General features: G+C 40.0%; 10 non-coding genes across 10 annotated transcripts; 1 reads left to right on the top strand and 9 right to left on the bottom strand.

The window, feature by feature from the left end:
- Nucleotides 1–2,012: 2,012 nt before the first annotated feature.
- On the top strand, nt 2,013–2,085 carry TRNAM-CAU (transfer RNA methionine (anticodon CAU)). Its single transcript has one exon. It is a non-coding gene; the product is annotated as a tRNA-Met (tRNA).
- Nucleotides 2,086–3,312: 1,227 nt separating this feature from the next.
- On the bottom strand, nt 3,313–3,385 carry TRNAA-AGC (transfer RNA alanine (anticodon AGC)). Its single transcript has one exon. It is a non-coding gene; the product is annotated as a tRNA-Ala (tRNA).
- A 447-nt stretch (nt 3,386–3,832) lies between these two features.
- On the bottom strand, nt 3,833–3,905 carry TRNAV-AAC (transfer RNA valine (anticodon AAC)). Its single transcript has one exon. It is a non-coding gene; the product is annotated as a tRNA-Val (tRNA).
- Nucleotides 3,906–5,977: 2,072 nt separating this feature from the next.
- TRNAM-CAU (transfer RNA methionine (anticodon CAU)) lies at nt 5,978–6,050 on the bottom strand. The gene has a single exon. It is a non-coding gene; the product is annotated as a tRNA-Met (tRNA).
- Nucleotides 6,051–7,731: 1,681 nt separating this feature from the next.
- On the bottom strand, nt 7,732–7,804 carry TRNAA-AGC (transfer RNA alanine (anticodon AGC)). The gene has a single exon. It is a non-coding gene; the product is annotated as a tRNA-Ala (tRNA).
- A 2,889-nt stretch (nt 7,805–10,693) lies between these two features.
- On the bottom strand, nt 10,694–10,766 carry TRNAM-CAU (transfer RNA methionine (anticodon CAU)). Its single transcript has one exon. It is a non-coding gene; the product is annotated as a tRNA-Met (tRNA).
- A 6,859-nt stretch (nt 10,767–17,625) lies between these two features.
- On the bottom strand, nt 17,626–17,698 carry TRNAM-CAU (transfer RNA methionine (anticodon CAU)). The gene has a single exon. It is a non-coding gene; the product is annotated as a tRNA-Met (tRNA).
- A 1,482-nt stretch (nt 17,699–19,180) lies between these two features.
- On the bottom strand, nt 19,181–19,253 carry TRNAA-AGC (transfer RNA alanine (anticodon AGC)). The gene has a single exon. It is a non-coding gene; the product is annotated as a tRNA-Ala (tRNA).
- Nucleotides 19,254–19,695: 442 nt separating this feature from the next.
- TRNAV-AAC (transfer RNA valine (anticodon AAC)) lies at nt 19,696–19,768 on the bottom strand. The gene has a single exon. It is a non-coding gene; the product is annotated as a tRNA-Val (tRNA).
- Nucleotides 19,769–21,634: 1,866 nt separating this feature from the next.
- TRNAM-CAU (transfer RNA methionine (anticodon CAU)) lies at nt 21,635–21,707 on the bottom strand. Its single transcript has one exon. It is a non-coding gene; the product is annotated as a tRNA-Met (tRNA).
- Between the last annotated feature and the right edge of the window lie 912 nt (nt 21,708–22,619).

Here is a 22,619-nt window from a genome sequence, read left to right as displayed (position 1 = left end):
GGGGAATGTGTTCTAAAGGAGAAAACAAGATAAAACCTCTGGGGGTGGAGGGTTGTAATAGTAAAATGGAGATAAGTAATTGACTTGATAAAGAGTTTAAAGCAATGGGTCGTAAAAATGGTCACCAAACTTGGGAGAATGGATGAGCACAATGAAAACCTCAACAAAGAGAAAATATACGAAAGTACCAAACGGAAGTCACAGAGCTGAAGAAAACAAATTTGAAGTGAAAAATGCACTAGAGGCTTCCGTAACGGTTTCTTTTCCCGGAGCGGATAGTCTCTTGCTCCCTCTTGTGTTTATCGATGGTATTGCAGGTTCTGTGGTGCGGCCTCAAGCTGTCAAACTCTCCTTTGTTCTCAGGAGCCCCCAGGCATCCAAAGTATGAGAGTTTGGTACGAGCGCTTCCAGTCAAGTGAGAAAGAAACCAGTCCCTTGGGCAGACTCCCCCCAACCCTTGAAAACCCAGAATGTTTGGCATATGTTCCATTCTTCCCTTTCTGTCCGAAGACAGAAGCAATAAATTGGTCATTTTCTCCTGATCTCTCTGAGTTGTGTCAACTTGGAGGAAAATCTGTAGTGGGTGGAATGCCATAGTTTTATTTATCCATTTCAATGCAGCTGTTTCTGGCTCTGCATTACTTGGGGGTACTGCAACTTCCTAACTGGTTTCTGGAGAGCTCATAAAAGCTTTTTGGACCATATACTCATGTTAAATTGGTGTCTCTGTCAGGGAACAAGGTCTGTGGCTTTCTATTTTGCCATCTTGCTGATGGTCATCCCTTCTCAGCAGTATAATTTAAAGTTCTAGAATTTATACATATTCATTTTAGGAGGCTGCCCCTGATGGTAATAAAATATGGCGAGGTTTTGTTACTATCTTCTATATGGATTTAATTTTAAGCAATAAATTAATGCTGTATTTAATATTCAAACATTTCCAACACTTGGCTATGCCTCCATCAATTTCTTTCTACTGATTATCATGGATGGTCATCTGACTGAACACTGGCTTGTTTAGTGACAATTGTGATAATTTCTATCTACAGGAGAGGATGTTGGGTAGGGGACCATGATTTAAAAAATGAATGCATAGATACATGAGAATTTTTCACCTATAAATTCAAGATTTATAGAAAAGATTCAGGAAATCCAATTCACCAAAAGCTGGGACTATAAAAAGAAATCCATAGCCAGTTACATCACAGTGAAACTGTAAAAGAAGAGGAGAAAAAGGAGAGGAAGAAGAGGGGCAAGAGTACCAAAATGACACTAGAGACTAACAACAATTCTCAAAAAATAGAAGAGAGATTGCCTGCAAAGGTAACACTGTTAGCTAGAAAATAGCTCAAGGTAATTTTCAAATTGAAGAAATAAAATAACTCTTCAACTAAAATTACACTTAGTGACTCTATTTTTGAAGAATGATAGTGATATAAAGATAGCATGAGACAAAAGAAAATTTGAGAGTTTATCCCACAGAGACCCTCAATAAAGGAAATCTCAAGAATATACTATAAAAGGAAGGAAATTTTCATAGATATATTCCTTAGTAAATATTTTCAAAGACGCTGCTCTAGACTTTTTGGACAAATTAGTAGATAAAAAAGACGAAGAATTTGCATTCTATTAGACTTACAGTGCAAATCATGGTGAGAAAATGTATAGACAAAAACATGGGTAAATCCAAACACACATTAACTTTTTGAAAAATACCCCCAAATCGTACTTTGGAAAATATGGTAGAACTAAAATATTGGGCAAAAAAAATTACATACATGTTTCAAGGTATGAAAATTTTCTATACATTCACCCAACTACTATTCGGTGAGAGTATCATTTCAGAGAGAAGACTCTGGATGGTGAAAATGTGACTGTTCACTCTGAGGGACCGATGATCCAGATGAACAGAAACCAAGAACAGCCAAGAGGGCAAGCAACAAGAAAAGCCAAGAGGGCAAGCACTGGCTTAGATAATTTCTTTAGAGCCTAGCCAACAATTTGATTTCAGAGCCTTCTTAGCGCAGTGGGCAGCGCGTCAGTCTCATAATCTGAAGGTCCTGAGTTCGAGCCTCAGAGAGGGCACGGTTTTTTTTCTTTTGTTTGCTTTTCCTTAGGCGCGTTCATTTTCCTTGAGTTTTGTTTTTGCATTCATTTACCTCTGGCATGTAGTTTGCTCTGCTGTGAAGTATCAAGACGTGAGATTGTGTCAGAGTTTTCTCACGATAACCGTTCCGGGTTCCCATTTAGACGAGCATTCCAGCAATGTTTCTCCGGAAGTTCTAGAGATGCTCCGCCTTGACAGCAGTGACACTTGAGTCTTCATATTAGTCCCGAAAAACCAAGGAGGGCATAAAACTTCTAGTGCTGAAATAACCACGAGCTCAAAATAGACTGTCGCGGCGAATTGTACTTCACTAACTTCACTGATTGGTGCCTGCAGGGTCTATGCCCGCATTCTCCTCCTGCGCATCTCCTTGAGCTCTTGACTACAACTCAATACAGACATAGAAAACATTGACTTTGGGGGGGGGGGGGGGGGGGGGGGGGGGCAGGGAGAGTCTTTACTTTTTTTTTTTTTTTTATGAGCCCGAAGAAGACAGAGAAATATTGGACATTGAAATATTGGACGTGTGATAAATCGGATCTTTCTGATTTTTCCCCCCTTGTATGGTTTCACACATGTCAGAGCTGGAGATGTCTTAACTGACAAGCCAACTTTGTAGCCAGTGGAGGAAAACAGTGGAAGGGAGATGAGGGGTCTCGAGCAGGCCAAGATGCTCAAAGAGGAAGAAAATCTATGCGAGGATGAGCTGGTCATTTTCCATCTAAGCAATTCGATTATTGGTTGTTATTCAGGATCAGAGCCACTTATTCACAGCTCGCGGGTGCATCCAGAAGCTAACTAATAACTTCACGTATTTGCTTCCCATAGGGTCTTTCCCCATATTTTTTGGTTACTTGGGGCACTCGGTTTCTGCCCCTGACAAGAAAGTTGGGGCTTTATTGACCCTGCCCTGCCCTGCGCTTCTCAGGATTGGGCCGCCTTGCGGCCAAGTGCATGAAGAAACGGAGGGGGAAAAAAGAGCAACTGGGCATATCCCTTGAGATGACTCAGCTATTCTGTAGCATAACACGTCATACGTTGGTAGTAGATGTACTAACCAGTAGAGCCCTCGCTATCCTGTCTTGTCCTTTCCCTAAGAGTCTAAAGTATCTAATTTCTTTATAGAGATTGGAAGATCAGAGCGCCTCAGTTGAGAGTAAAATTGGAGGATGTGGGCATCGATCCCACTGCCTCTCGCGTAAAACTGGAGGATATGGGCATCGATCCCACTACCTCTCGCATGCTAAGCGAGCGCTCTACCATTTGAGCTAATCCCCCACCGTTAGGTCTTATGTTTCGCTTCTCCCCCCACCCTGCAGTTTATCAACATACCCTCTCCATTTTTCCTTCTTTTGGGTGGTCCAAACTTCAGGAAATGTCAAGCCCATTAATGGGAATCAGAATTTGGGCTAAGGATACATTGTCTCAGAGATGCCCCGAGGGAAGAGCGCAATTGGTACCTACTTCTCTGCCAGGAAAGGAGAAAGTAGCCATAGGAAAAGTTTGGCACTCCAAAGGTTCCCGATTCTGATTTTCTGGGACAGAAGAGAACACGTCCCAGTTGGAAGGAGTCATCCAGAACAGACGAGACTATCTCAGGATGATTATCTGTTTCTTAAAAAGAGGACCCAAACAACAAAAAGAAGTGGGTTGATAACTCGTTCCTTTCAGGGGAGGCAGTGAACTGATTTTCCCCCGGATGACTGAAGGTAAAAGAGTAGCCATTGTTTCCGCTCGGTTTCGAACCGAGGACCTCTCGCGTGTTAGGCGAGCGTGATGACCACTACACTACGGAAACTCACACCGTATCCTGTTTTTGAGATACTCAATTCTTGCTGAGGTGGCTCATGAATGGTTTCACATCTGCATCACATAAGAGAATAGCCAAACCAAACCAAACAAACAAAAAAGCCTGTTACAAATAAGAACTATCAAAAATAAGTAGTGAGATCCTATGAAACAGAGTAAAAAAAAATACAGACATTGAGGTGTGAGGATAAAGAATCAACAGCATGGAAGGAACAGTCAGGATGGTAGGAATTCCTGTGTTCAGAAATATACCTGTGTAGTAGGAGTGGAGTGAGAGAGTGTGTGAGTGCATGTGTGTGCGTGTGTAAAATAGACATGGAGAGAAACAGTGATTGAAAAAGTCTGGACACATGAAGATACATTGGGAAAAAAATTGGGGAGACTTAAAAACCCTTGAAAAACATGCAGGCACATGGCTTTAAAATAAAAATATTTTATGAAACTTTTTTATTTTGAATGCCAAATAGGTAGGAAATGGAGAAAATAGAATTAGAGAGAAAGAAAAAGAAGTTGTAACATCTTAAAGGATTGAGGTTTATTTTTTAAGCTCTGAGATTAATAATAGCATGAGTCTTTCCGTACCTGCGGCCCGGTACACTAGCTGGCTTGGAATACATCCTCCATAAACACAGAATGGACAAAGGCATAGGTGCATGAGAAGAAAGAAAGATTCTGGAGAGCTGTGCGGGAAAGAGCTATGGCATTTAAGCACATATCAAGATACTGGATGTAGAGATTTGAAGGAGAAGAAAGAGTCAAAGGCATGTAGAATACTTGAATCTGGGTGGTAAACACAAGTGATTGTGAATTAATATCTGATGCATGGAAGATTAAATCCTCTCATTTATAATAATAGTGAATTAATGAATGAATTGGTCTGGAGGAAAAGACTAAGTGCAGGGTTAAAGGAAAAGGCTACATTTTAATACAGGGAAAAAAAAAAAAAAATCAGCTTTGTGCTTCTGGTTTTGCTCCGTAGAGCCATGCGAACTGAAAAAAAAGATGGTTCAACTATTCTAAGCTTCAATTTTCTCTGTAAAATGGGAATAATGATATTTGGATGAACTGCAAAGTTAAATCAAACAACTTGCATAAGATTAATAAACATGTAGTATCATTTTTAGCACCCAGTGCTGAAAAAAGGATTTTTTCCATTCCTTTTAATTCTTTTGTATTCGGTATTTCAAGTCCCCAGTGGTGGTCATCCATCTTTCAAAGGGTCAGAGAGGCATAAAATAGAAAGAGGTAACTAGCATGGTGCTTTCTGCAGCCTGAAGGTGCCTCCCTTCCTTGAACCCTTAAGGGGAAGCAACAGCAAGGTCAAATCTGCAGGAAGGAAGCTCTGGACAACATAACCTTCAGAAATCCATCTCTGAGTATCATTTTGGTAACGTATATAAGGAGTAAAACAGAGTATCATTTCTCTTTCACATTTTAAAGGGAAATCAACTGGGCAAAATTGGAATCCCACAATCACATATGTCCCCATATTGTCTCTGGTCCCCAAAGAATAAAGTGGTTTCAAGATATTTGATTATCCTGAAAAGGCTACTACACTGTCTACCCTGTCAGCATGCCAGAAGTGACCTCTGTCTCCGCTTTCTCCCTCCAGCCTCCAAGCTCACAGAATGTCAGAGATAAAGTGTAAGAACCCTCAAAAACCACATTAGTCAAATCTTCAAGCTCTCTGCATCCTGGCACTCTAAAAGAAGCAAAAGATGGAGGGATGTAGCTCCACAAGGAAGGAAATTTGGAGATCTTATTCACTCTTGATTCACTGCACCCAGAATAGTTGTGTAAACAAGAATTATTTGTTTCATGATAAAAAGAATAAATGATTTTACATCTTCCATTCCTTAATTGCCATTGGGAGTGTCTGACTCTTTGGGACGCCATGGACTGCAGCACCCCAGGCTTCCCTGTCCTTCACTAACTCCCAGAGTTATTTTATGTTGATTTTTTGTTTGTTCCTTTCGGTTTGGTTTTGGTGTAGCCTGTATACGTTTTCTTTTTAGCAGAGTAACATTAGGCTAGTTCGATTGTGGAGGAAAAAAACAAAGCTGCCCTCTCTGAGGCTCGAACTCAGGACCTTCAGATTATGAGACTGACGCGCTGCCTACTGCGCTAAGAAGGCAGACAAGGTGAAGCTTTCACATTCTAATTAAAATATGAAATAATATTTTTCAGGTACATCTATCAGTTTCCAGGTTTTAAAAAAATGTAGCCAATGCTCCTTGAAAACCATTCCATATAAGACAATGCTGCATCCGGCGGATTCTACGCTCTGAAATGATGGCGTCCACACCTTTACGGTATACATCCACCAGTTGGACACTCCGGCCAGCAAGACCAGGAACAATCCTGTCTTTTGCGGCTCTTTTCCTCTCTTGTGTTCCAATGATTGGCCTCTTCTCTCCCTCAGAGATCTCACTCTTGCTGCTTCTGCTGCTGCTAAGTCGCTTCCTTCAGTCGTGTCCGAGTCTGTGTGACCCCAGAGACGGCAGCCCACCAGGTTCCCCCGTCTCTGGAATTCTCCAGGCAGGAACACTGGAGCGGGTCTCACTCTTGCACTTTCCTTATATTCAAAAGAAATTTAGGAGATACCCAGTTAATATTAATTCACTGACTGAGTGAATGAATACGCCTCAAATTTATCTACACTCCATATGTCCTTGTCTCACTCTACATCTCCACTTGCATGAACACGACAGGAGATGTTCTCTCTACAAAAAACACAGACTGGAAAAAAACAAACAAAAAAAAAAACTACAGACAGAATTTAGCAAAAAAACCTCCCTGTTTTTCTTCAGCCTATTGGGCTATTAATTACACTAAGAGATTTATGAAGATTATTTCATATATTCCAATTGAATTTTCACAACTAGGTGTCATAATTTGCATTTTCGATATATGTTGGTAACTCAGAGAAGTAATGTGTCTGCTAAACCGTAAAGTCTGAATTGAGAAGCAGATTATCTAATTCCAAATTATGTTATTTTTTTCTGCTGCAGCTGATAATCTCACTGTACATTCTTCTCCACAATAGCTCATTCATACACACTCTAATTCCCAGTCTCCTCTCTGCTGGCCTTTCAGGCTTAGACTTCCAAGTCAAACTTTGGCTCATTCTCTTCCTTCAAAATCCACTTTCGCTGAATAATATTGGCAAATCTGAACATTACTTTGTGAAGCTCTCTTGAATTTATCACTTCCTTTCCATTCAGTCAGCTCATATTCATTGGGGAGCTGCTCTGTGCCTGGCACTGTAGTAGCTTCAGGTGATTCAGAAGGAATATGATCACCCAGACTTCTGTTAGAAGGATATATATGCACAAGGGACAATCCTCGTCCAGATTCACCACTTTGAGTCTTCCTGGCATTTACAGCCAAGTAATGACTAAAAATATGTGTTCATGATGTCCCTCTGCTTCACTCTGACCATTCTTGATTTTTTAGTTTTGATATGATCTTGCTTTTCTCTCAACTCTTTGGCTCTTCTTTCCACCTTTCTATATTGCGATTTTGCTCTGTCAGGTCAATTAGATCCATTGGTGAATGGTGTTCTTAACTACTAGATCTATCATTAATGAGAGAAGTTTTGACACCTATAATGGTAACTGTGGGCTTCTCTGTTTTTCCTTTCAAGTTTATCAGCTTCAGTTCATGAGTTTTGAAGCTCAGTGGTCAGGGACGTAGAGCCAGTCTTGTCCTTGCCCAGAGGAGAGTGCAATGTGTGTCTGCTTTTCTCATTTCTTTGTATAGGTTGCAAGATTTGTGGTTGTTAGCTGGAGCTCCTTAGTTGAAGGAGCCAAAACTGGAGAATGTGGGCATCGATCCCACTACCTCTCACATGCTAAGCGAGCGCTCTACCACTTGAGCTAATTCCCCACCTTCATACTTATGTTTTTTCCTCTACCTTTTCAGAGTACCATCCTCACTGTATTTACTCTTCTGAGCAGCCTGAACTTCAGGAAATTTCAAGGTCCTTAAAGTGAAACCAGGACTGGACTAAGGGCACATCTTCTCAAAGATGCCTAAGGCAATAGTGTGATTAGTATCTATTCCTCTGCTGAAGAAAGAAGGGGAAAGTCACCATGGGAAAAAGAAGAGACAGAGGGAACATTTTGGGGTTTCACTGTTGACTGAAAAGAAACCAGATATTAAGAACCCATGTAGAAAAAAATGGTTGTAAGAAGATACATGCAAAAGGAAATAGGCTTTTAATTTGTTCTAGCTTTCACTCAACTTTAAACTGTTATCATGGAGACAGGAATGGCCACCCATTTGGATATTCTGCCTGGTGAATCCCATGGACAGAGGAGCCTGATGGGCTACAGTCCATGGGGTCACAAAGAGTCGGACACGACTGAGTGACTAACACTAAACTGCTATCTGTTGTGACTTTTGTAACAGGAGTCCTAAACATCTGTGTTCCCTTACATCTTTTTTTGTTGTTCACTAATTGGAAAGTAGAAAATTCTGTCTGGGAAAATTTTAAGTCATATAAACTGCCATTCATCAATAAAATTTAAAACATCAAGTAAGGCATAAAGAAAGAGCAAAATAAATCGGCACATGTGGAGAGTAACATTTTGGAAGTTAATAAAATAATTTATTAAATTATTCACTTATATTTGATCTACCGATTCCCTATTACCTAATACTTCCATTTCAAGGCAGAAGCCATATTTATGCCTTAACTCCAGGCACTGAGGACACAATGATTTGAGCCTCAAGATCCTTATATTCTAGAGGAGAGACAGGAACTTTAAATGTAAATTCATAAGACAATTTCTAAAACACAGTGCTTGTGAGGAAAGTGGCATAAGTTGATGGACAGATTGAAATCACGATAAGAGGCATTAGCTAGGGAGGGGGTCTCAGTAGCAAAGTAACATTTGACTTAGGGACTGAGTGCCAAGAAGTAGGCATATTACTAAGTCTGATTCAACATGAGAAGTTATATTAGTCAGAATCTGAGAGGTGAAGAAAAGTCCTCTGTGTGCATTTGGGAAACCCAGACAGAGCCCAGTTACCAAATACCCATAGAAAAGTCAAAATGTAAGAAAATTTCCAGCTTATTTCAAGACTGTGGTGCCAAAGGCCTAACCAAATTGTGGACTTGCTGAAGGACCACCCTTTCACAGAGCCTCCAAGGGCATCATCCATAGGATTCTTTGTGTCTGAAGAAGCTTAAGATACAGTTAAAGGAGAGGGAAGTCTTTCAGTGAAAAGCAAAGTTCAAGGGCTGTTCATAGTTATGCATGGTAGAATCATGACCCTCTTTAACATTCCTTCCTATTTTTGGACTTCATCAGGATCTGATCACTAATGCTGTTAAATATATTTCCTGTATTACCTGCTGGAATCCCTCCTGCCTCATTTAAAGTATTTTAGCTGCATGTGCAAAGAGGAAAAATTCTATTTGAGATTCTATATGTGGAAGTCAAATATCACCAGATTGTTTCAATTCTTGGAGATATTTCTGAAGGTGTTAATTTAGACTGTCATTACAGGTACTGTGATGGTTGGGCTGGAATGGATGGGTAAGAAACTTCCATAAGGAAGAACTACCCAAAGATCCTACTCCTAATCTTGTTTATGAGTTTACTCTAAGAATTCCCCTGATTTCACATCTTTTTTATTTTGTTTTTGACAATTTGGATCTTTCTGGTTCTCTCTCAGACCCAGGCAAACTCAGTCCTCAGACCCCCAGTTGTGTTGTCCATCTTGTTTCTTTAATTGTCCCTCAACAGACTTCTCTCTTTCCCCAGGTCAATGCTATGCTATGCTAAGTCACTTCAGTCGTGTCCGACTCTGTGTGACCCCATAGACGGCAGCCACCAGGCTCCCCCGTCCCTGGGATTCTCCAGGCAAGAACACTGGAGTGGGTTGCCATTTCCTTCTCCAACGCATGAAAGTGAAAAGTGAAAGCTAAGTCGCTCAGTCATGTCCGACTCTTAGCGACCCCATGGACTGCAGCCTACCAGGCTCCTCCATCCATGGGATTTTCCAGGCAAAAGTACTGGAGTGGGGTGCCATCGCCTTCTCCGCCCCAGGTCAATAGGTCCCATAAATGTCAATTACAAAATAGCCTTCTTTTCACCAGATTCTCTCTGTTTACAAGGATTGGGGGTCCACTCTCCCACAAGCCAAAAGTCATGCATTTTGAGAAGGAAAGGCTAGCATACTCCAGTACAGATCATGCTCACTCCCTTCACAGCACGTTTTTTGTCCTTGTTGTAGTATGATGTCAAAGTGGGTGCATGTGTGCTCAGTCACTCAGTTGAGTCCAACTGTTTGCGACAGAGAATATTGGTCAAAGACCAAGTCTGTGCTCTCTTCTGGGTGAAATAAGAAAAGAACCAGAGATTTATAAATCTTCATTTTAAAAAGAAATCCAATATTTCCCGAAGTTGGGTTCAGGAAAGGTCTTCTGAGGACTCAGGTCTTGTGGAGAAGGAATGATAGAGCAAAACTGGTGGAAACAAGTATCTTTCCCACTAGCTTTGAGTGCAAAGAAGGCTTTGTAACATTGACCCTAATTCCCATGTCCTAACTCTCTTTTTGATCTGAAATCTTTCCGGTGAATCTGAACTTTTTCACCAATGATTTTACTGAAGTTACTGGGAATTGCAACAAACTTGAAATCTAATTTCAACCTTCTAAGCAAATATTCGGTCATTTTTCAAATGTTTTGCTGGTGCCCACCTAATTTTACTTGCTGTTGGGTTTTTCCTGCAACATAACTTTAGCCAGGCCAAAAAAAGTACTATCTGCCCTCTCTGAGGCTCGAACTCAGGACCTTCAGATTATGAGACTGACGCGCTGCCTACTGCGCTAAGAGGGCAGACGGTGTGAGTACTCTATATTGAAAGTAGAGAGGAAATAGTATTTTCCGACCACCCACACTTTTATCAGTTCCTAGTTTTTAATGAATACTTGAAAATCATTCCAATAAACCAATGACAAACCCAGTGGAGTCCACATTAGGAATGATGCAGTCCATGCCTTTCCCAGTATTCACCCCAAAATAAGATCATCTTGGCTGCATGGCTAGGGACAATTAATGTGCTGTCTTCTTAGTCTTGTATTCCAAAGATGTGCCTTTTCCTGCCCTCAGAAATCTCAGCTGATCTTACATTTTCCGTGATCTCCATGTTGAAAGAAACATAGGAGTTGCCTAGTTAATATTAGTTCACTGAGTGAATCAATAGTCCTCAAATCTGGACTTCTCTGTCTTACTCCACATCTCCATTCGTACCTACATGGCTGGAGACATTCTTCCTACAAAAACGGCAAAATGACAAAAAGCCACCTTGTTTTTTCAGCCTTACATACTAATTCATACCAAGAGATTTATGGAGATTATTTCATATAGTCCACTTGAATTTAGGTAATAAACCTGTGTATCATATTTTGTACTTCCCAGACAAAATGAAGGCTCAGAGAAGTTAAGTAATATTTCTGTTAAACAGCAAAGTATGAATTGAGAGAAATTATTAGATTTCAAATTGTGAGTTCTCTCTCTACTCCAGCTCACACCCACTAATTCCCAACTTCTGTGCTGGACTTTTGGGCTTAGACTTCCAAGTCCTTCAAAATCCATATCAAATGATCTGCCAAATACTAAACATTATTCTTGTGCAGCTTTTTTGAATCTATCACTTACTTTGCATTCATTCAGCGAATTATTGTTGTGGAGCTGCTCTGTGCTAGGCACTGTTGCAGGCTTAAGGGACTGAAAGGGAATCTGATTACCCCCAGGCCTCAGGAGTAGGAAGGATAAATATGGACAAGGAATGATCCACTTCCAGTTTCACCACTTTCAGTCTCCCTGGCATTTACAGCTAAATAACTCTTTCTAAAATACCACTTTTCTGCTTCACACTGACAATTTTTGGTTTCTTTGTTTTGATATAATTTTGCTTTTCTCTCAACTCTTTGATCCTTCTTTTTACTGACACTGAAATTTTACTTAATAAGGTCATTTAGATTCAGTGGTGGATAGTGTTTAGTCCCACACAAATTTTCCAATTTGTTATCTACTAGATCTATCAATTAAAGAGAGAGGATTGTTGACATCTTCAACAATAATTGAGGACTTTTCTATGTTTCTTTTCAGTTTCATTAGCTATTGCTTATGGTTTTTGAAGCTCTGTGGTCAGAGGCATACAAATTTAGGATAGTTATTTTATTAGTGAGTTGACATCTTATAATTGTATGGCTTTGGTGGCTCAGATGGTAGTGTCTGTCTGCAATGCAGGAGACACAGGTTCGATCCCTGAGTTGGGAAGATCCCCTGGAGAAGGAAATGGCAGCCCACTCCAGTATTCTTGCCTGGGAAATCCCAAGGAAGGCAGAGCCTGGTAGGCCATGGGTGGTAACCCATGGGGTCGCAAAGAGTCGGACCCAACTGAGCGACTTCACTTCTTCAAATTAATGCCTGGAATTTTTCTCTGCTTTGAAATCTACTTAGTCTTATAGTAATATATCTACTTTATTTTTTTTTATTAATGCTTGCATGAGGTCTGTTTTCCTATTCTTTGCTTTCAATCTCCTATGTAATTTTTAATCTTGAGTACAGCTTTTCATCTCACAACTAACTGTATTTGAAGTGGATTTCTTCTAATCAGCATATATATTTTTAATATATTGTGACAAACTGATTTTATCTGATATATCTGGATTGTTAGAATGCATTAAAAATAAATTGCTGACTATAATAACTCAAATAATATTATTATTAATAAGTTTGCTTTTAGATTTACTAAATAATTTATTAATAGCTTGTTTCCTTTGTTTCTTGTTTTTCTTTGCTCCTCTTCCTCCCTACCCTTACTTGACTTATTTAAACATTGTTAGTAGGTGATGTATTGATTACCATATACATCCTTAATATTTCACAGTATACTTAGAATCAATAAATTACCATTCAAGTTGTGTATAGACCTCACCACCATTTAGTCCCTTTACCACAACCCCTTCATATAGTACATATAGATACAATGAAAATTCCATCAGACAATGTAATGATTTTCACTTTCAAGCATCAAACATACTTTAAAGAATTAAAGAGGAATGTAAAAATCTATTATGCTTTCCCAGTTATTTCCTTCTCTTCTATGGTTCCAACAACAAATTGAAGTCATAAGGGAGTAACCACAGTTTAGGCATACAAAAATGGGGAGGACGGCCTTTGAGGATCTGGCCTTAGACCAGTCCCTATATCACTGTGCCAAACCCAGGGCCACCACCAGCCATAGTCGGAACAACATCCACCAGCTGCAAACTTGTAGTCTCAAGGTTTCCCCTTGTAACTAAGTAACCATTGCAGACCCTAACCAATTCTTGCTTAATAAGCTGTCTTTCTTCTTGTTAGCATCAATTACAATGCTAGACAAACAACTTACGTCACTGTGTGGCCTTGTAGTTTTTCCCTTTAATAAGCTTCCTTCATTTTGTAGTCCAATGGAACACAACTCCTGTGCTTCTTAAATCTGTTTCCCAGGCTGCAGTCCTAGTAAACCTCCAATATGGGCTATTTAATTTCAAACGAGTTTCTGTTTCTGAAATTTTGGTTAACTTTCTTCATTTATACTATCCTATTTATTTCCCTCTAGTATCATTTTTCTTGACTCACAGCATTACTCTTTTCTAGAACTTTCATTAGCAATGGAGTCACTCAGTTTACCTTCAAATGAGAAGGTAAACTTTATGTCTGTCTGAAGGGTATTTTTGCTATATTTAGCTATTAGATTGACAGGTCTTTTCTTTCAAAATAACATAAAAATCATGTTATTTAGTTATGGTTCTTACAGTTTCTGATGAGAAATTAACAATCATTCAGATTGCAGTTTCCCTTGCATTTTCTTCTGGTACTTTAGAGCATTCCCCCCCTTTCTAGTTTCAAGCAGTATAACTGTCATCTGTCTGCCTGTGGGTTTATTTCATTTTATCCTGCTTTAGGGTTGCTGAATGTTTTATTCTGGTTTATATCTTTTGCCAGATTTGGGTAATCAATCCCCCCTGCAATGTTTCCTTTCTTCCTCTATTGAGTTTCCAATGATGTGAATGTAAGAACTTTGCTATTTTCCTGTTTGTCCTTGAGGTTCTGTCCCTTTTTTAAAGTACACTTGCTTCTTTGTCATTTGGATTAAGTATTTACTATTGTTCTATCTACACATTCTTTTTTCAGGTCTGAAGTTGCAATTTGGATGTATATTTTTTTTGCCAGTGCTTCTTAAAAACTGGAGAATGTGGGTATCAACCCCACTACCTCTCTCATGCTAAGCAAGTGCTCTTCTACTTGAGCTAATTCCCCACCTTTATTGAGCTCTTTCCTCCAGTCTTTCAGAGTACCATCTCCATTATTCGCTTGAAACCAGGACTGCTAAGGGCACGTCTTCCCAAAGATGACTCGAAGCAAAAGTGAGATTGGTACCTATTCCTCCTCTAAGGAAAAGGGGTGAAAAGTAGCCATGGGAAACATTTGGTGCTCCAAATTTCACGTTTCAGACTTTCTGAGATAGAAGTGAAAATGTCCCAGTTGGGAGGATTCACCCAGAACAGCCAGCTAATACAACAGGACTACCTTAGGATGATTATCTTTCTTAAAAATGAGATGAAAATGACAAACCAGCAGGGGTGTGATGATCACTGATTCCTTTTAAGGGAGAAGGTGAACTGATTTTCCCTGGATGGTGGAAGGCAAAAAACATAGCTGTTTCTGCTCGGTTTCCAGCCAAAGACCTCTCACGTGTTAGACAAGCGTGATGACCATTACACTAGGGAAACTCACGCTTTGTTCTATTTTAAGATGTTTTTCCATCGTTACTGAGGCAGGTCATGAGAAATTATATATCTACACCATATGATACAACAATAAAAAAGTACAAAATATTACAGATAAGAGCCATCAGAAATAAGACACAAGAGCATGTTACAGTGAAGGAAAAAATATGGGCATTGAGCTGTACAGGTGAAGAGTGATGATGATGCTGTTAAAAGATGATGGTGTTAAAGTGCTGCACTCAGTATGCCAGCAAATTTGGAAAACTCAGCAGTGGCCACAGGCTTGGAAAAAGTCAGTTTTCATTCTAATCCCAAAGAAAGGCAATGAATGTTCAAACTACCACAGACTGTATTCATTTCACATGCTAGCAAGGTCATACTCAAAATCCTCCAAGCTAACCATCAACAGTACCTGAACCAAGAACTTCCAGATGTACAAGCTGAATTTAGAAAAGGCAAAGGAACCAAAGATCAAATTACCAACATCCGTTGGATCATAGAAAAAGCAAGAGAATTTCAGAAAAACATTTACTTCCGCTTCATTGACTATGCCATTAACTGTGTGGATCACAACAAACTGTGGAAAATTCTTAGAGAGATGGGAATACCACCTTACCTACCTCCTGAGAAACCTGTATGCAGGTGAAGAAGCAATGGCTAGAACTGGACATGGGACAACAAACTGGTTCCAAATTGGGAAAGGAATACATCAAGGCTTTGTATTGTCACCTTGCTTATTTAACTTATATGCAGAGTACATCATGCAAAATGCCAGGCTGGATGAAGCTCGAGCTTGAGTCAAGATTGCTGGGAGAAATATCAGTAATCTTAGATATGCAGATGAAACCACCCTTACAGCAGAAAGTGAAGAGGAACTAAAGAGCTTCTTGATGAGGGTGAAAGAGGAGAGTGAAAAAGCTGGTTTAAAACTCAAGATTAAAAAAACGAAGATCACGGCATCTGGTTCCATCACTTCATGGAAAACTAGATGAAGAAACAATGGACACAGTGAGAGACTTTATTTTCTTGGGCTCCAAAATCACTGCAGATGGTGACTGCAGCCACGAAATTAAAAGACGCTTGCTCCATGGAAGAAAAACTATGGCAAACCTAGACAGAATATTAAAAAACAAAGACATTGCTTTACTGACAAAGGTCTGTCTAGTCAAAGGTATGGTTTTTCCAGTAGTCATGTATGGATGTGAGAGTTGGACTATAAAGAAAGCTGAGTGCCAAAAAATTGATGCTTTTGAACTGTGGTTTTGGAGAAGACTCTTGAGAGTCCCTTGGGCTGCAAGGAGATCAAACTAGTCAATTCTAAAGGAAATCAGTCCTGAATATTCACTGGAAGGACTGATGCTGAAGCTGAAACTCTAATACTTTGGCCACCTGATGTGAAGTACTGACTCATTGGAAAAGACCCTGATGCTGGGAAAGATTGAAGGCAGGAGGAGAAGGGAACAATAGAGGATGAGATGGTTGGATGACATCACCAACTCAATAGACATGAGTTTGAGCAAGCTCCAGGAGATGGTGAAAGACAGGGAAGCCTGGGAGATGGTGAAGGACAGGGAAGCCTGGAGTGCCACTGTCTGTGAGGTCACAAAGAGTCAGACAAGGCTGAACTACCGGGGTCCAGCCCTGGTTGGATCCAGGGATTCCTCTGGGAGGATGGCATTGGCGATTAAGGATAGAGAAAGAGATAAGGAAAGAATTTTGCAGTTAAGAAAATAGAGGAGAGAAAAGAGGCTGATATTCCTTGGTTTACGCAGAAAGCCAATAAGGACCCAGCACGGGACTTGCTCTGTTCACGAAGGCCGAAGGCACCCTTTTGAATTGCGGAAGGTGCCCCACCTTAGGCACCTTCTCGAGTGGGTCTTAGAAGCCCAGGCAGGAAAGTGAACGCAGAGGGCCCCTGTGCTCCAGGGAATCAGCCTGAAAAGGAAAAGGAAAGAGAAAGAATGACATGGGGAGACCAAGCTTAATGAGCAAGGTCCGTAGCTTTATTTTCAAAAGGAGCTTTTATACCCTAAGTTGTACATAGAAGGTAATAGGGGGTGCAAAGTCATGCAAGGTCAGCAGTCCTTGACCCTTATTGAAACGAGGCTTTTTTTCTGCAAACTTATCAGATACAAAGGCTTTAGGTGATTTACATCATCTTCTGGTCAGGAGACCTGCTAACATTTTACTTCTGATAAAGGTTAGTCAACCAGAAAAACTTATTTTCTCCAGAGGTGATTTTTCTTAAAGTTCGGTGCCACTCCCTGAAAGCACTAGATAGAGTTGCATTCCTATAGGGCAAAGGTGCAGTGGGGGATAATCAAGGGAAGAATTTATTAGCTAAAGGGTCTAGGGTTATTATTAACATTAAGGCTTCTACTTATATTTCTATATACCAACTATATTAATCAATACACTCCCAGGGACACAGTGGGTAAGTCATATGGAAACTTGGCAGCAGGCATTAGCTCAACAAAGAATTCCTCTGTTAGTTCTATTTTAACAATTTCTAACTCCCCAAGAGGCTCTGCATTGTTAGAATATCTTAAGCTTCCCATGCCTCTCGTGGTTGGGAGGCTGTGAACAATCACATGCGTAGCTGCAAGAGTCTGGAAACCTGTCAGGCAGGTTAGACAGCTTTCTGAGGGATTTGAATTGGAACACACCTTATTATACCCTGGAGACTTATTAACTAAAGTTCTAAATTGATTTTCCTACAGAGAAAAGTGATTGGGGATAGCCCCCCGTGAATGTCAAAGGAGTTGGTGAAAGTCATAAAATAGTAAAACGGACAGATTCTGGTTTTGGGGTAGATGCTCAGGCAGGTCCAGAGGCGGTGGGTGGGGTGGGGTGGGGGGCGCCTCGAGCTCTGACTCGCCTTGCCCATCAGAGCTGAACAACAAATATAAAACACTTGCTCTCTCTGAGGCTTGAACTCAGGACCTTCAGATTATGAGACTGACGCGCTGCCTACTGCGCTAAGAGGGCAGATGATCCCAGCTTCTGTCATTGAAAGTAAAACATAAAATAGTACTTTCCAGTCATGTCTAGCAGTTTCCAACTTTTAAAGAATGTAACCATGCTACTTGTAAATCATTCCATTTAAGCCAGTGCTGCACTTGAAGGGTTCCACATCCAGGAATGGTGGAGTCCACACCTTTCCAACATATACCCAACAACTGGACCCTCTGGCCTGCAGTACCATTTGTACTGGTCCAGTAACAATTGTACTAGTTTTTTGCTGCTCTTTTTCCCTCTTGTGATCTAATGATCTGCCTGTTGTATCCTTCAGAGACCTCAGTCACTCTTACACTTTCCTTGATACCTTATATTTAAAAGAAACCTAAGAAGTACCCACTTAATACTATTAATAGTTCACTGACTGACTAAGTGAATTAACATTCCTCAAATTTGTCTGCACTCCATACTTCTTTATCTCACTCTATGTCTCCAGTTGCATCTACATGCCCAGAGATATTCTCCTTACAAAAAACACAAACTGAACTTCATTCAAAACCTTCTCATTTATTTCAGCCTTAAAATCATACTAAGGGATTTATGGAGATGATTTCATACATTCAAATTGAATTTCAGCAACAGAAGTATGCATCATAATTTACATTTTTCAGATATAATGGAGACTCAGAAAAGTTAAGGTCCCCGAGCTGCTAAGTAGCAAAGCATGAATTGAGAAACAGATTTTAAATTCCAAATTGTGATTTTATTTTTCTGCTGCAGCTGAGGGTCTCACTGTCTGTTCTCCAAAATAACTCATTCATCTAAACTCTAATTCCTAACATCTTCTGTGCTGGTGTTCTGGACTTAGACTTCCAAGTCAATTTTGGCTCATTCTCCACCTTCAAAATCCACATTCACTGTCCTGGCAAATACTATTATTCTTGTGAAACTCTGTTAAATCTATCACTTCCTTTCCATTCAGTCAGGACATATTCATTGGGGAGCTGCTCTGTGCTTGGCACTGCAGTAGGCCCAGTTGATTCAGAAGAAATCTGACCACCCAAACCTCTGGAGCTAGTATGTATATTGACAAGAGACAGTCTTCTTCTGGTTTCACTACTTTCAGTCTTCCCTGGCACTTGCAACTAAATAATACTTTAAAAAATGTTTGTTTCCACAATGTCCCTTTGCTTCAATCTGACCATTCTTGATTTTTTATTTTTGATATGATCTTGCTTTTCCCTCAACTCTTTGGTAGAACTTCATTGTGATTTTGCTTTATAAGGTCAGTTCGATCCATTGATGTATGGTGGTGTTTATTTTTTCAACGTGTTTGTTGATTTTTCTAATCTACTAGATTTATCATTAATGAGAGATGTACGTACTGAAGGCCAATAGAGCCAGGCCTGTCCTGTTTTGCCCTTACCCAGGGAAGAGTCCAAAGTGTCTAATTTTTTCCTTTCTTTCTACAATTTAGAAGATTTACAGTTCCTCAGCTGAAAGAGTAAAAACTGGAGAATGTGGGCATCGATCCCACTACCTCTCACATGCTAAGCGAGCGCTCTACCACTTGAGCTAATTCCCCACATCCAGCATGCATTTTTTTCCTTCCATTTTTCAGTGGACTGTATCCACGTCATTATTCATTCTTCCAGGCTGCTAGAACTTCAGGAAATGTCAAGGTCTTTAAGCTGGACTAAGGGTCCATCTTCTCAAGGATCCTCCAAGGCCAGAGAGCAGTTGGTACCTATTCCTCTGCCAAGGAAAAAAGAAAGTCACTGTGACAAAATCTGGCCAAAAAACTATGAATTTCAGATTTTTCCAACAGAAGGGACCACATCCCATTTGGGAGGACTCACCCAGAACAGTGGGCTAATGCAGCCGGACTATCTCAGATTGATCATCTATCTGTTTCTTAAACATGAAACTAAAACAGCAAAGCAACAGAAATGAGATGATCACTGGTTCCCTTTAGGAGAGGCAGAGGGCTGAGTTTTCCCAGATGGTAGAAGGTACAAGGGAGCAATTGTTTCTGCTTAGTTTTGAACCAAGGGCCTCCAGCGTGTTAGGCAAGCATGATAACCACTACACTACAGAAACTTACACATTGCTTTATTTCTGGAATATTTATGGGATTCTTGCTGAGGCAGGTCTTGAGAAGTTATGTATTTATGCTATATGCAAGAACAAAAAAGAAGTACATACTATTACATACAAAAGCCATCAGAAATTAGAGGTGAGACATAGAGAAAAGGAAAAATGCATGGACATTGTAGGATGTAGATGTACAGTGAACACAGGATGGAAGGAAAAGGCATGGAGGTAGGGATTCCTGTGTTCAGAAATACACCTGTTCAATTGGAGTGGGTGTATGTGCGTTTTTGTGTGTAAAATAGACATGAAGGGAAACAGTGGTTGAAAAGCCTGGACACATGAAGATACACTGGCGAGAAAACTGGAGGCTTAAGAACACTTGAAAAAAATCCCATGCAGACAGCTTACGTAATCAAGGTAACATTTTATGATAAATTTTTAATTTTGAATGCCATATAGGTAGGAAATGGGGAAACTGGAATTAAGGAGAATGAAAAAGAAGTTATATTAAGGGATTGAGGTTTATTCTTTTAGCTTCTGAGATTAGCAGTAGCATGAGTCTTTCTGCATCTCCAGTCCAAGACTCTCTCTGGCACAGAATACTTTCTCCATAAGCATAGAATAGATCAAGGCATAGATGTATGAGAAGAAAGAGAAAGATTCTGGAGAGTTGTGTAGGAAGGATCTACAATATCTAAGTATGTGTCAAGACACTGGATGTAGAGATTTGAGGGAGAAAAAGTAGTCAAGGACACTTAGAAGTCTGGACCCTGGGTGACAGACATAGAAGTGATTTTGATTTAGTGTCTGATGAGTGGAAAACTAAATACACTCATTTAAAAATTTGTTCTATGAATGTGTGAAGGGAGGAACTGGTATTCCTTATAGACTTATGAGACTATACCTTAAATTAAAAGACAAGCTCACATCGTTTCATATAGAAAACAAACAAACAACCAGCTTTTCATGTCTGGTTTTGCTCCTTAAAGCTAACAGACTTGAGAAAAATGATTCAACTTCCCTGAAATTCAATTCCATCTTTCAAATGGGAGTGATGATATTTGGGTTATTTGCAAGGTTAATCAAACGACTTGCATAAAATCAATAAACTTTCAGGACACTTTCTAGAATGTGGTGCAGATTAGATCTACAGAAACTACCCCAGATCTACAGGTTAGATCTACAAAAGCTACCCCACTGTCTCCTCCTATATATATGCCTTATTTCCAAAATCTTGTAACAATCACAGTTGTTTCTATAGAGACATACACAATGAGTGGGAGAGCCCCAAATTCTCAACTGCACCCAGAACAGTGCATTAACAAGAAATATTTGTTACATGATTTAAAAAATAAATGATTTTACCCTTCCCCATGTCTTAACTGTGGTTGGACAATCTTTAGAGCATGAATTTGGAAGAGAAAACTTCCCTTGCTTCTTCCACCAGGAGGAGAGGAAGATCAAAAATACAGTATAGCTTTTGTTTTCTGGTGTAATCTAAATTTCTTATCCATTTCACTCAAACTGCTGAGAGTGCAACAAACCAGAAAATTGATTCCATTTTCTTGAGTGAATATTGAATATTGGAACATCCACCCCGTGATTTGGAGAAGGAAATGGCAACCCACTCCAATATTCTTGCCTAGAGAATCCTGTGGACAGAGGAGCCTGGTGGGCTGCCATCTATGGGGTAGCACAGAGTCGAACACAACTGAAGCGACTTAGCAGCAGCAGCAGCAGCAGCATCCAATGCTTATCTGGCAGCATTTGCTAGTTTTCTTTTGTATTGATTTCTTTAAGCGCAGATCACACACATTTTCTTTTCTTTCAACTTGGCTTTTCACCAGACCAACTGTGAAAAAAGTGAGGGCCTGCCCTCTCTGAGGTTTGAACTCAGGACCTTCAGATTATGAGACTGACGCGCTGCCAGCTGCGCTAAGAGGGCAGACAACTTAATGTCTGTACATTGAAATTAAAATATGAAACAGCATTTTCCAAGCATGTCTATTTCATCTGTTTTCAGCTTTTAAAGAATCTACTCTATGTTATTTGAAAATCACAATGTTTAAGTCAATGCTACATGGGTAGGAGTCCATATTTATGAAAGGTAGAGTCCATGCCTTTCCAGTATTCAACCTAAGACAGGACCATCTATACTTCAGCAATAAGGACAATTCATCGTGTCTGTCTTTTGCTGGTCTTGTGTTCGAAAGACATTGTGTTTCCTGCCCTCAACCGAAATTACATCTTTCATGATCTTTGTTGAAGAAACATAGAAGGTGCTCATTAATATTATTTCTCTTACTGACTGAATCAGTATCCTTCAAATTTGTCTATAGTCCATACTTCTCTATCTTTATATCTCCACTTGCATCTATGTGACTGGAGACATTCTTCCCGACAAAAACATAAACTGAACTTAATTTTAAAAAGTCTTCCATTTTTTTCAACTTTATATGCTATTAATTATGCTAAGAGATTTATGGAGATTATTTCATGTAGTCTAATTGAGTTTTGGCAACAAAACTATTTATCATAGTTTACTAAACCAAACTTTGGGGTGCTGGCCTCAGAGCAGCAAAGCCAGTCAGCTGCCATCAGGTTGTGATGAAGGAAGGTGAAGGATTTATTGCAGGGTGCCAAGCAAGGAGAACCAGCTCAAAAGATTCAGATACCCCAAAGTCTTTGAAGGCAGGGTTTTTAAAGACAATGTGAGGGTGACTGTCTCAGGGTATATAATCAAGGGCTTCCCAGGTGGCTCAGTGGTAAAGAATCCACCTGCCAATGCAGGAGATGCAAGAGACCCAGGTTTGATCCCTGGGTGGGGAAGATCCTGTAGAGTAGGAAACGGCAATCC

Source organism: Bos taurus, chromosome 23, assembly GCF_002263795.3.
Source record: "Bos taurus isolate L1 Dominette 01449 registration number 42190680 breed Hereford chromosome 23, ARS-UCD2.0, whole genome shotgun sequence".
NCBI classification, from domain to species: Eukaryota; Metazoa; Chordata; class Mammalia; order Artiodactyla; family Bovidae; genus Bos; species Bos taurus.
This window is presented reverse-complemented; position numbering and strand designations above follow the sequence as displayed.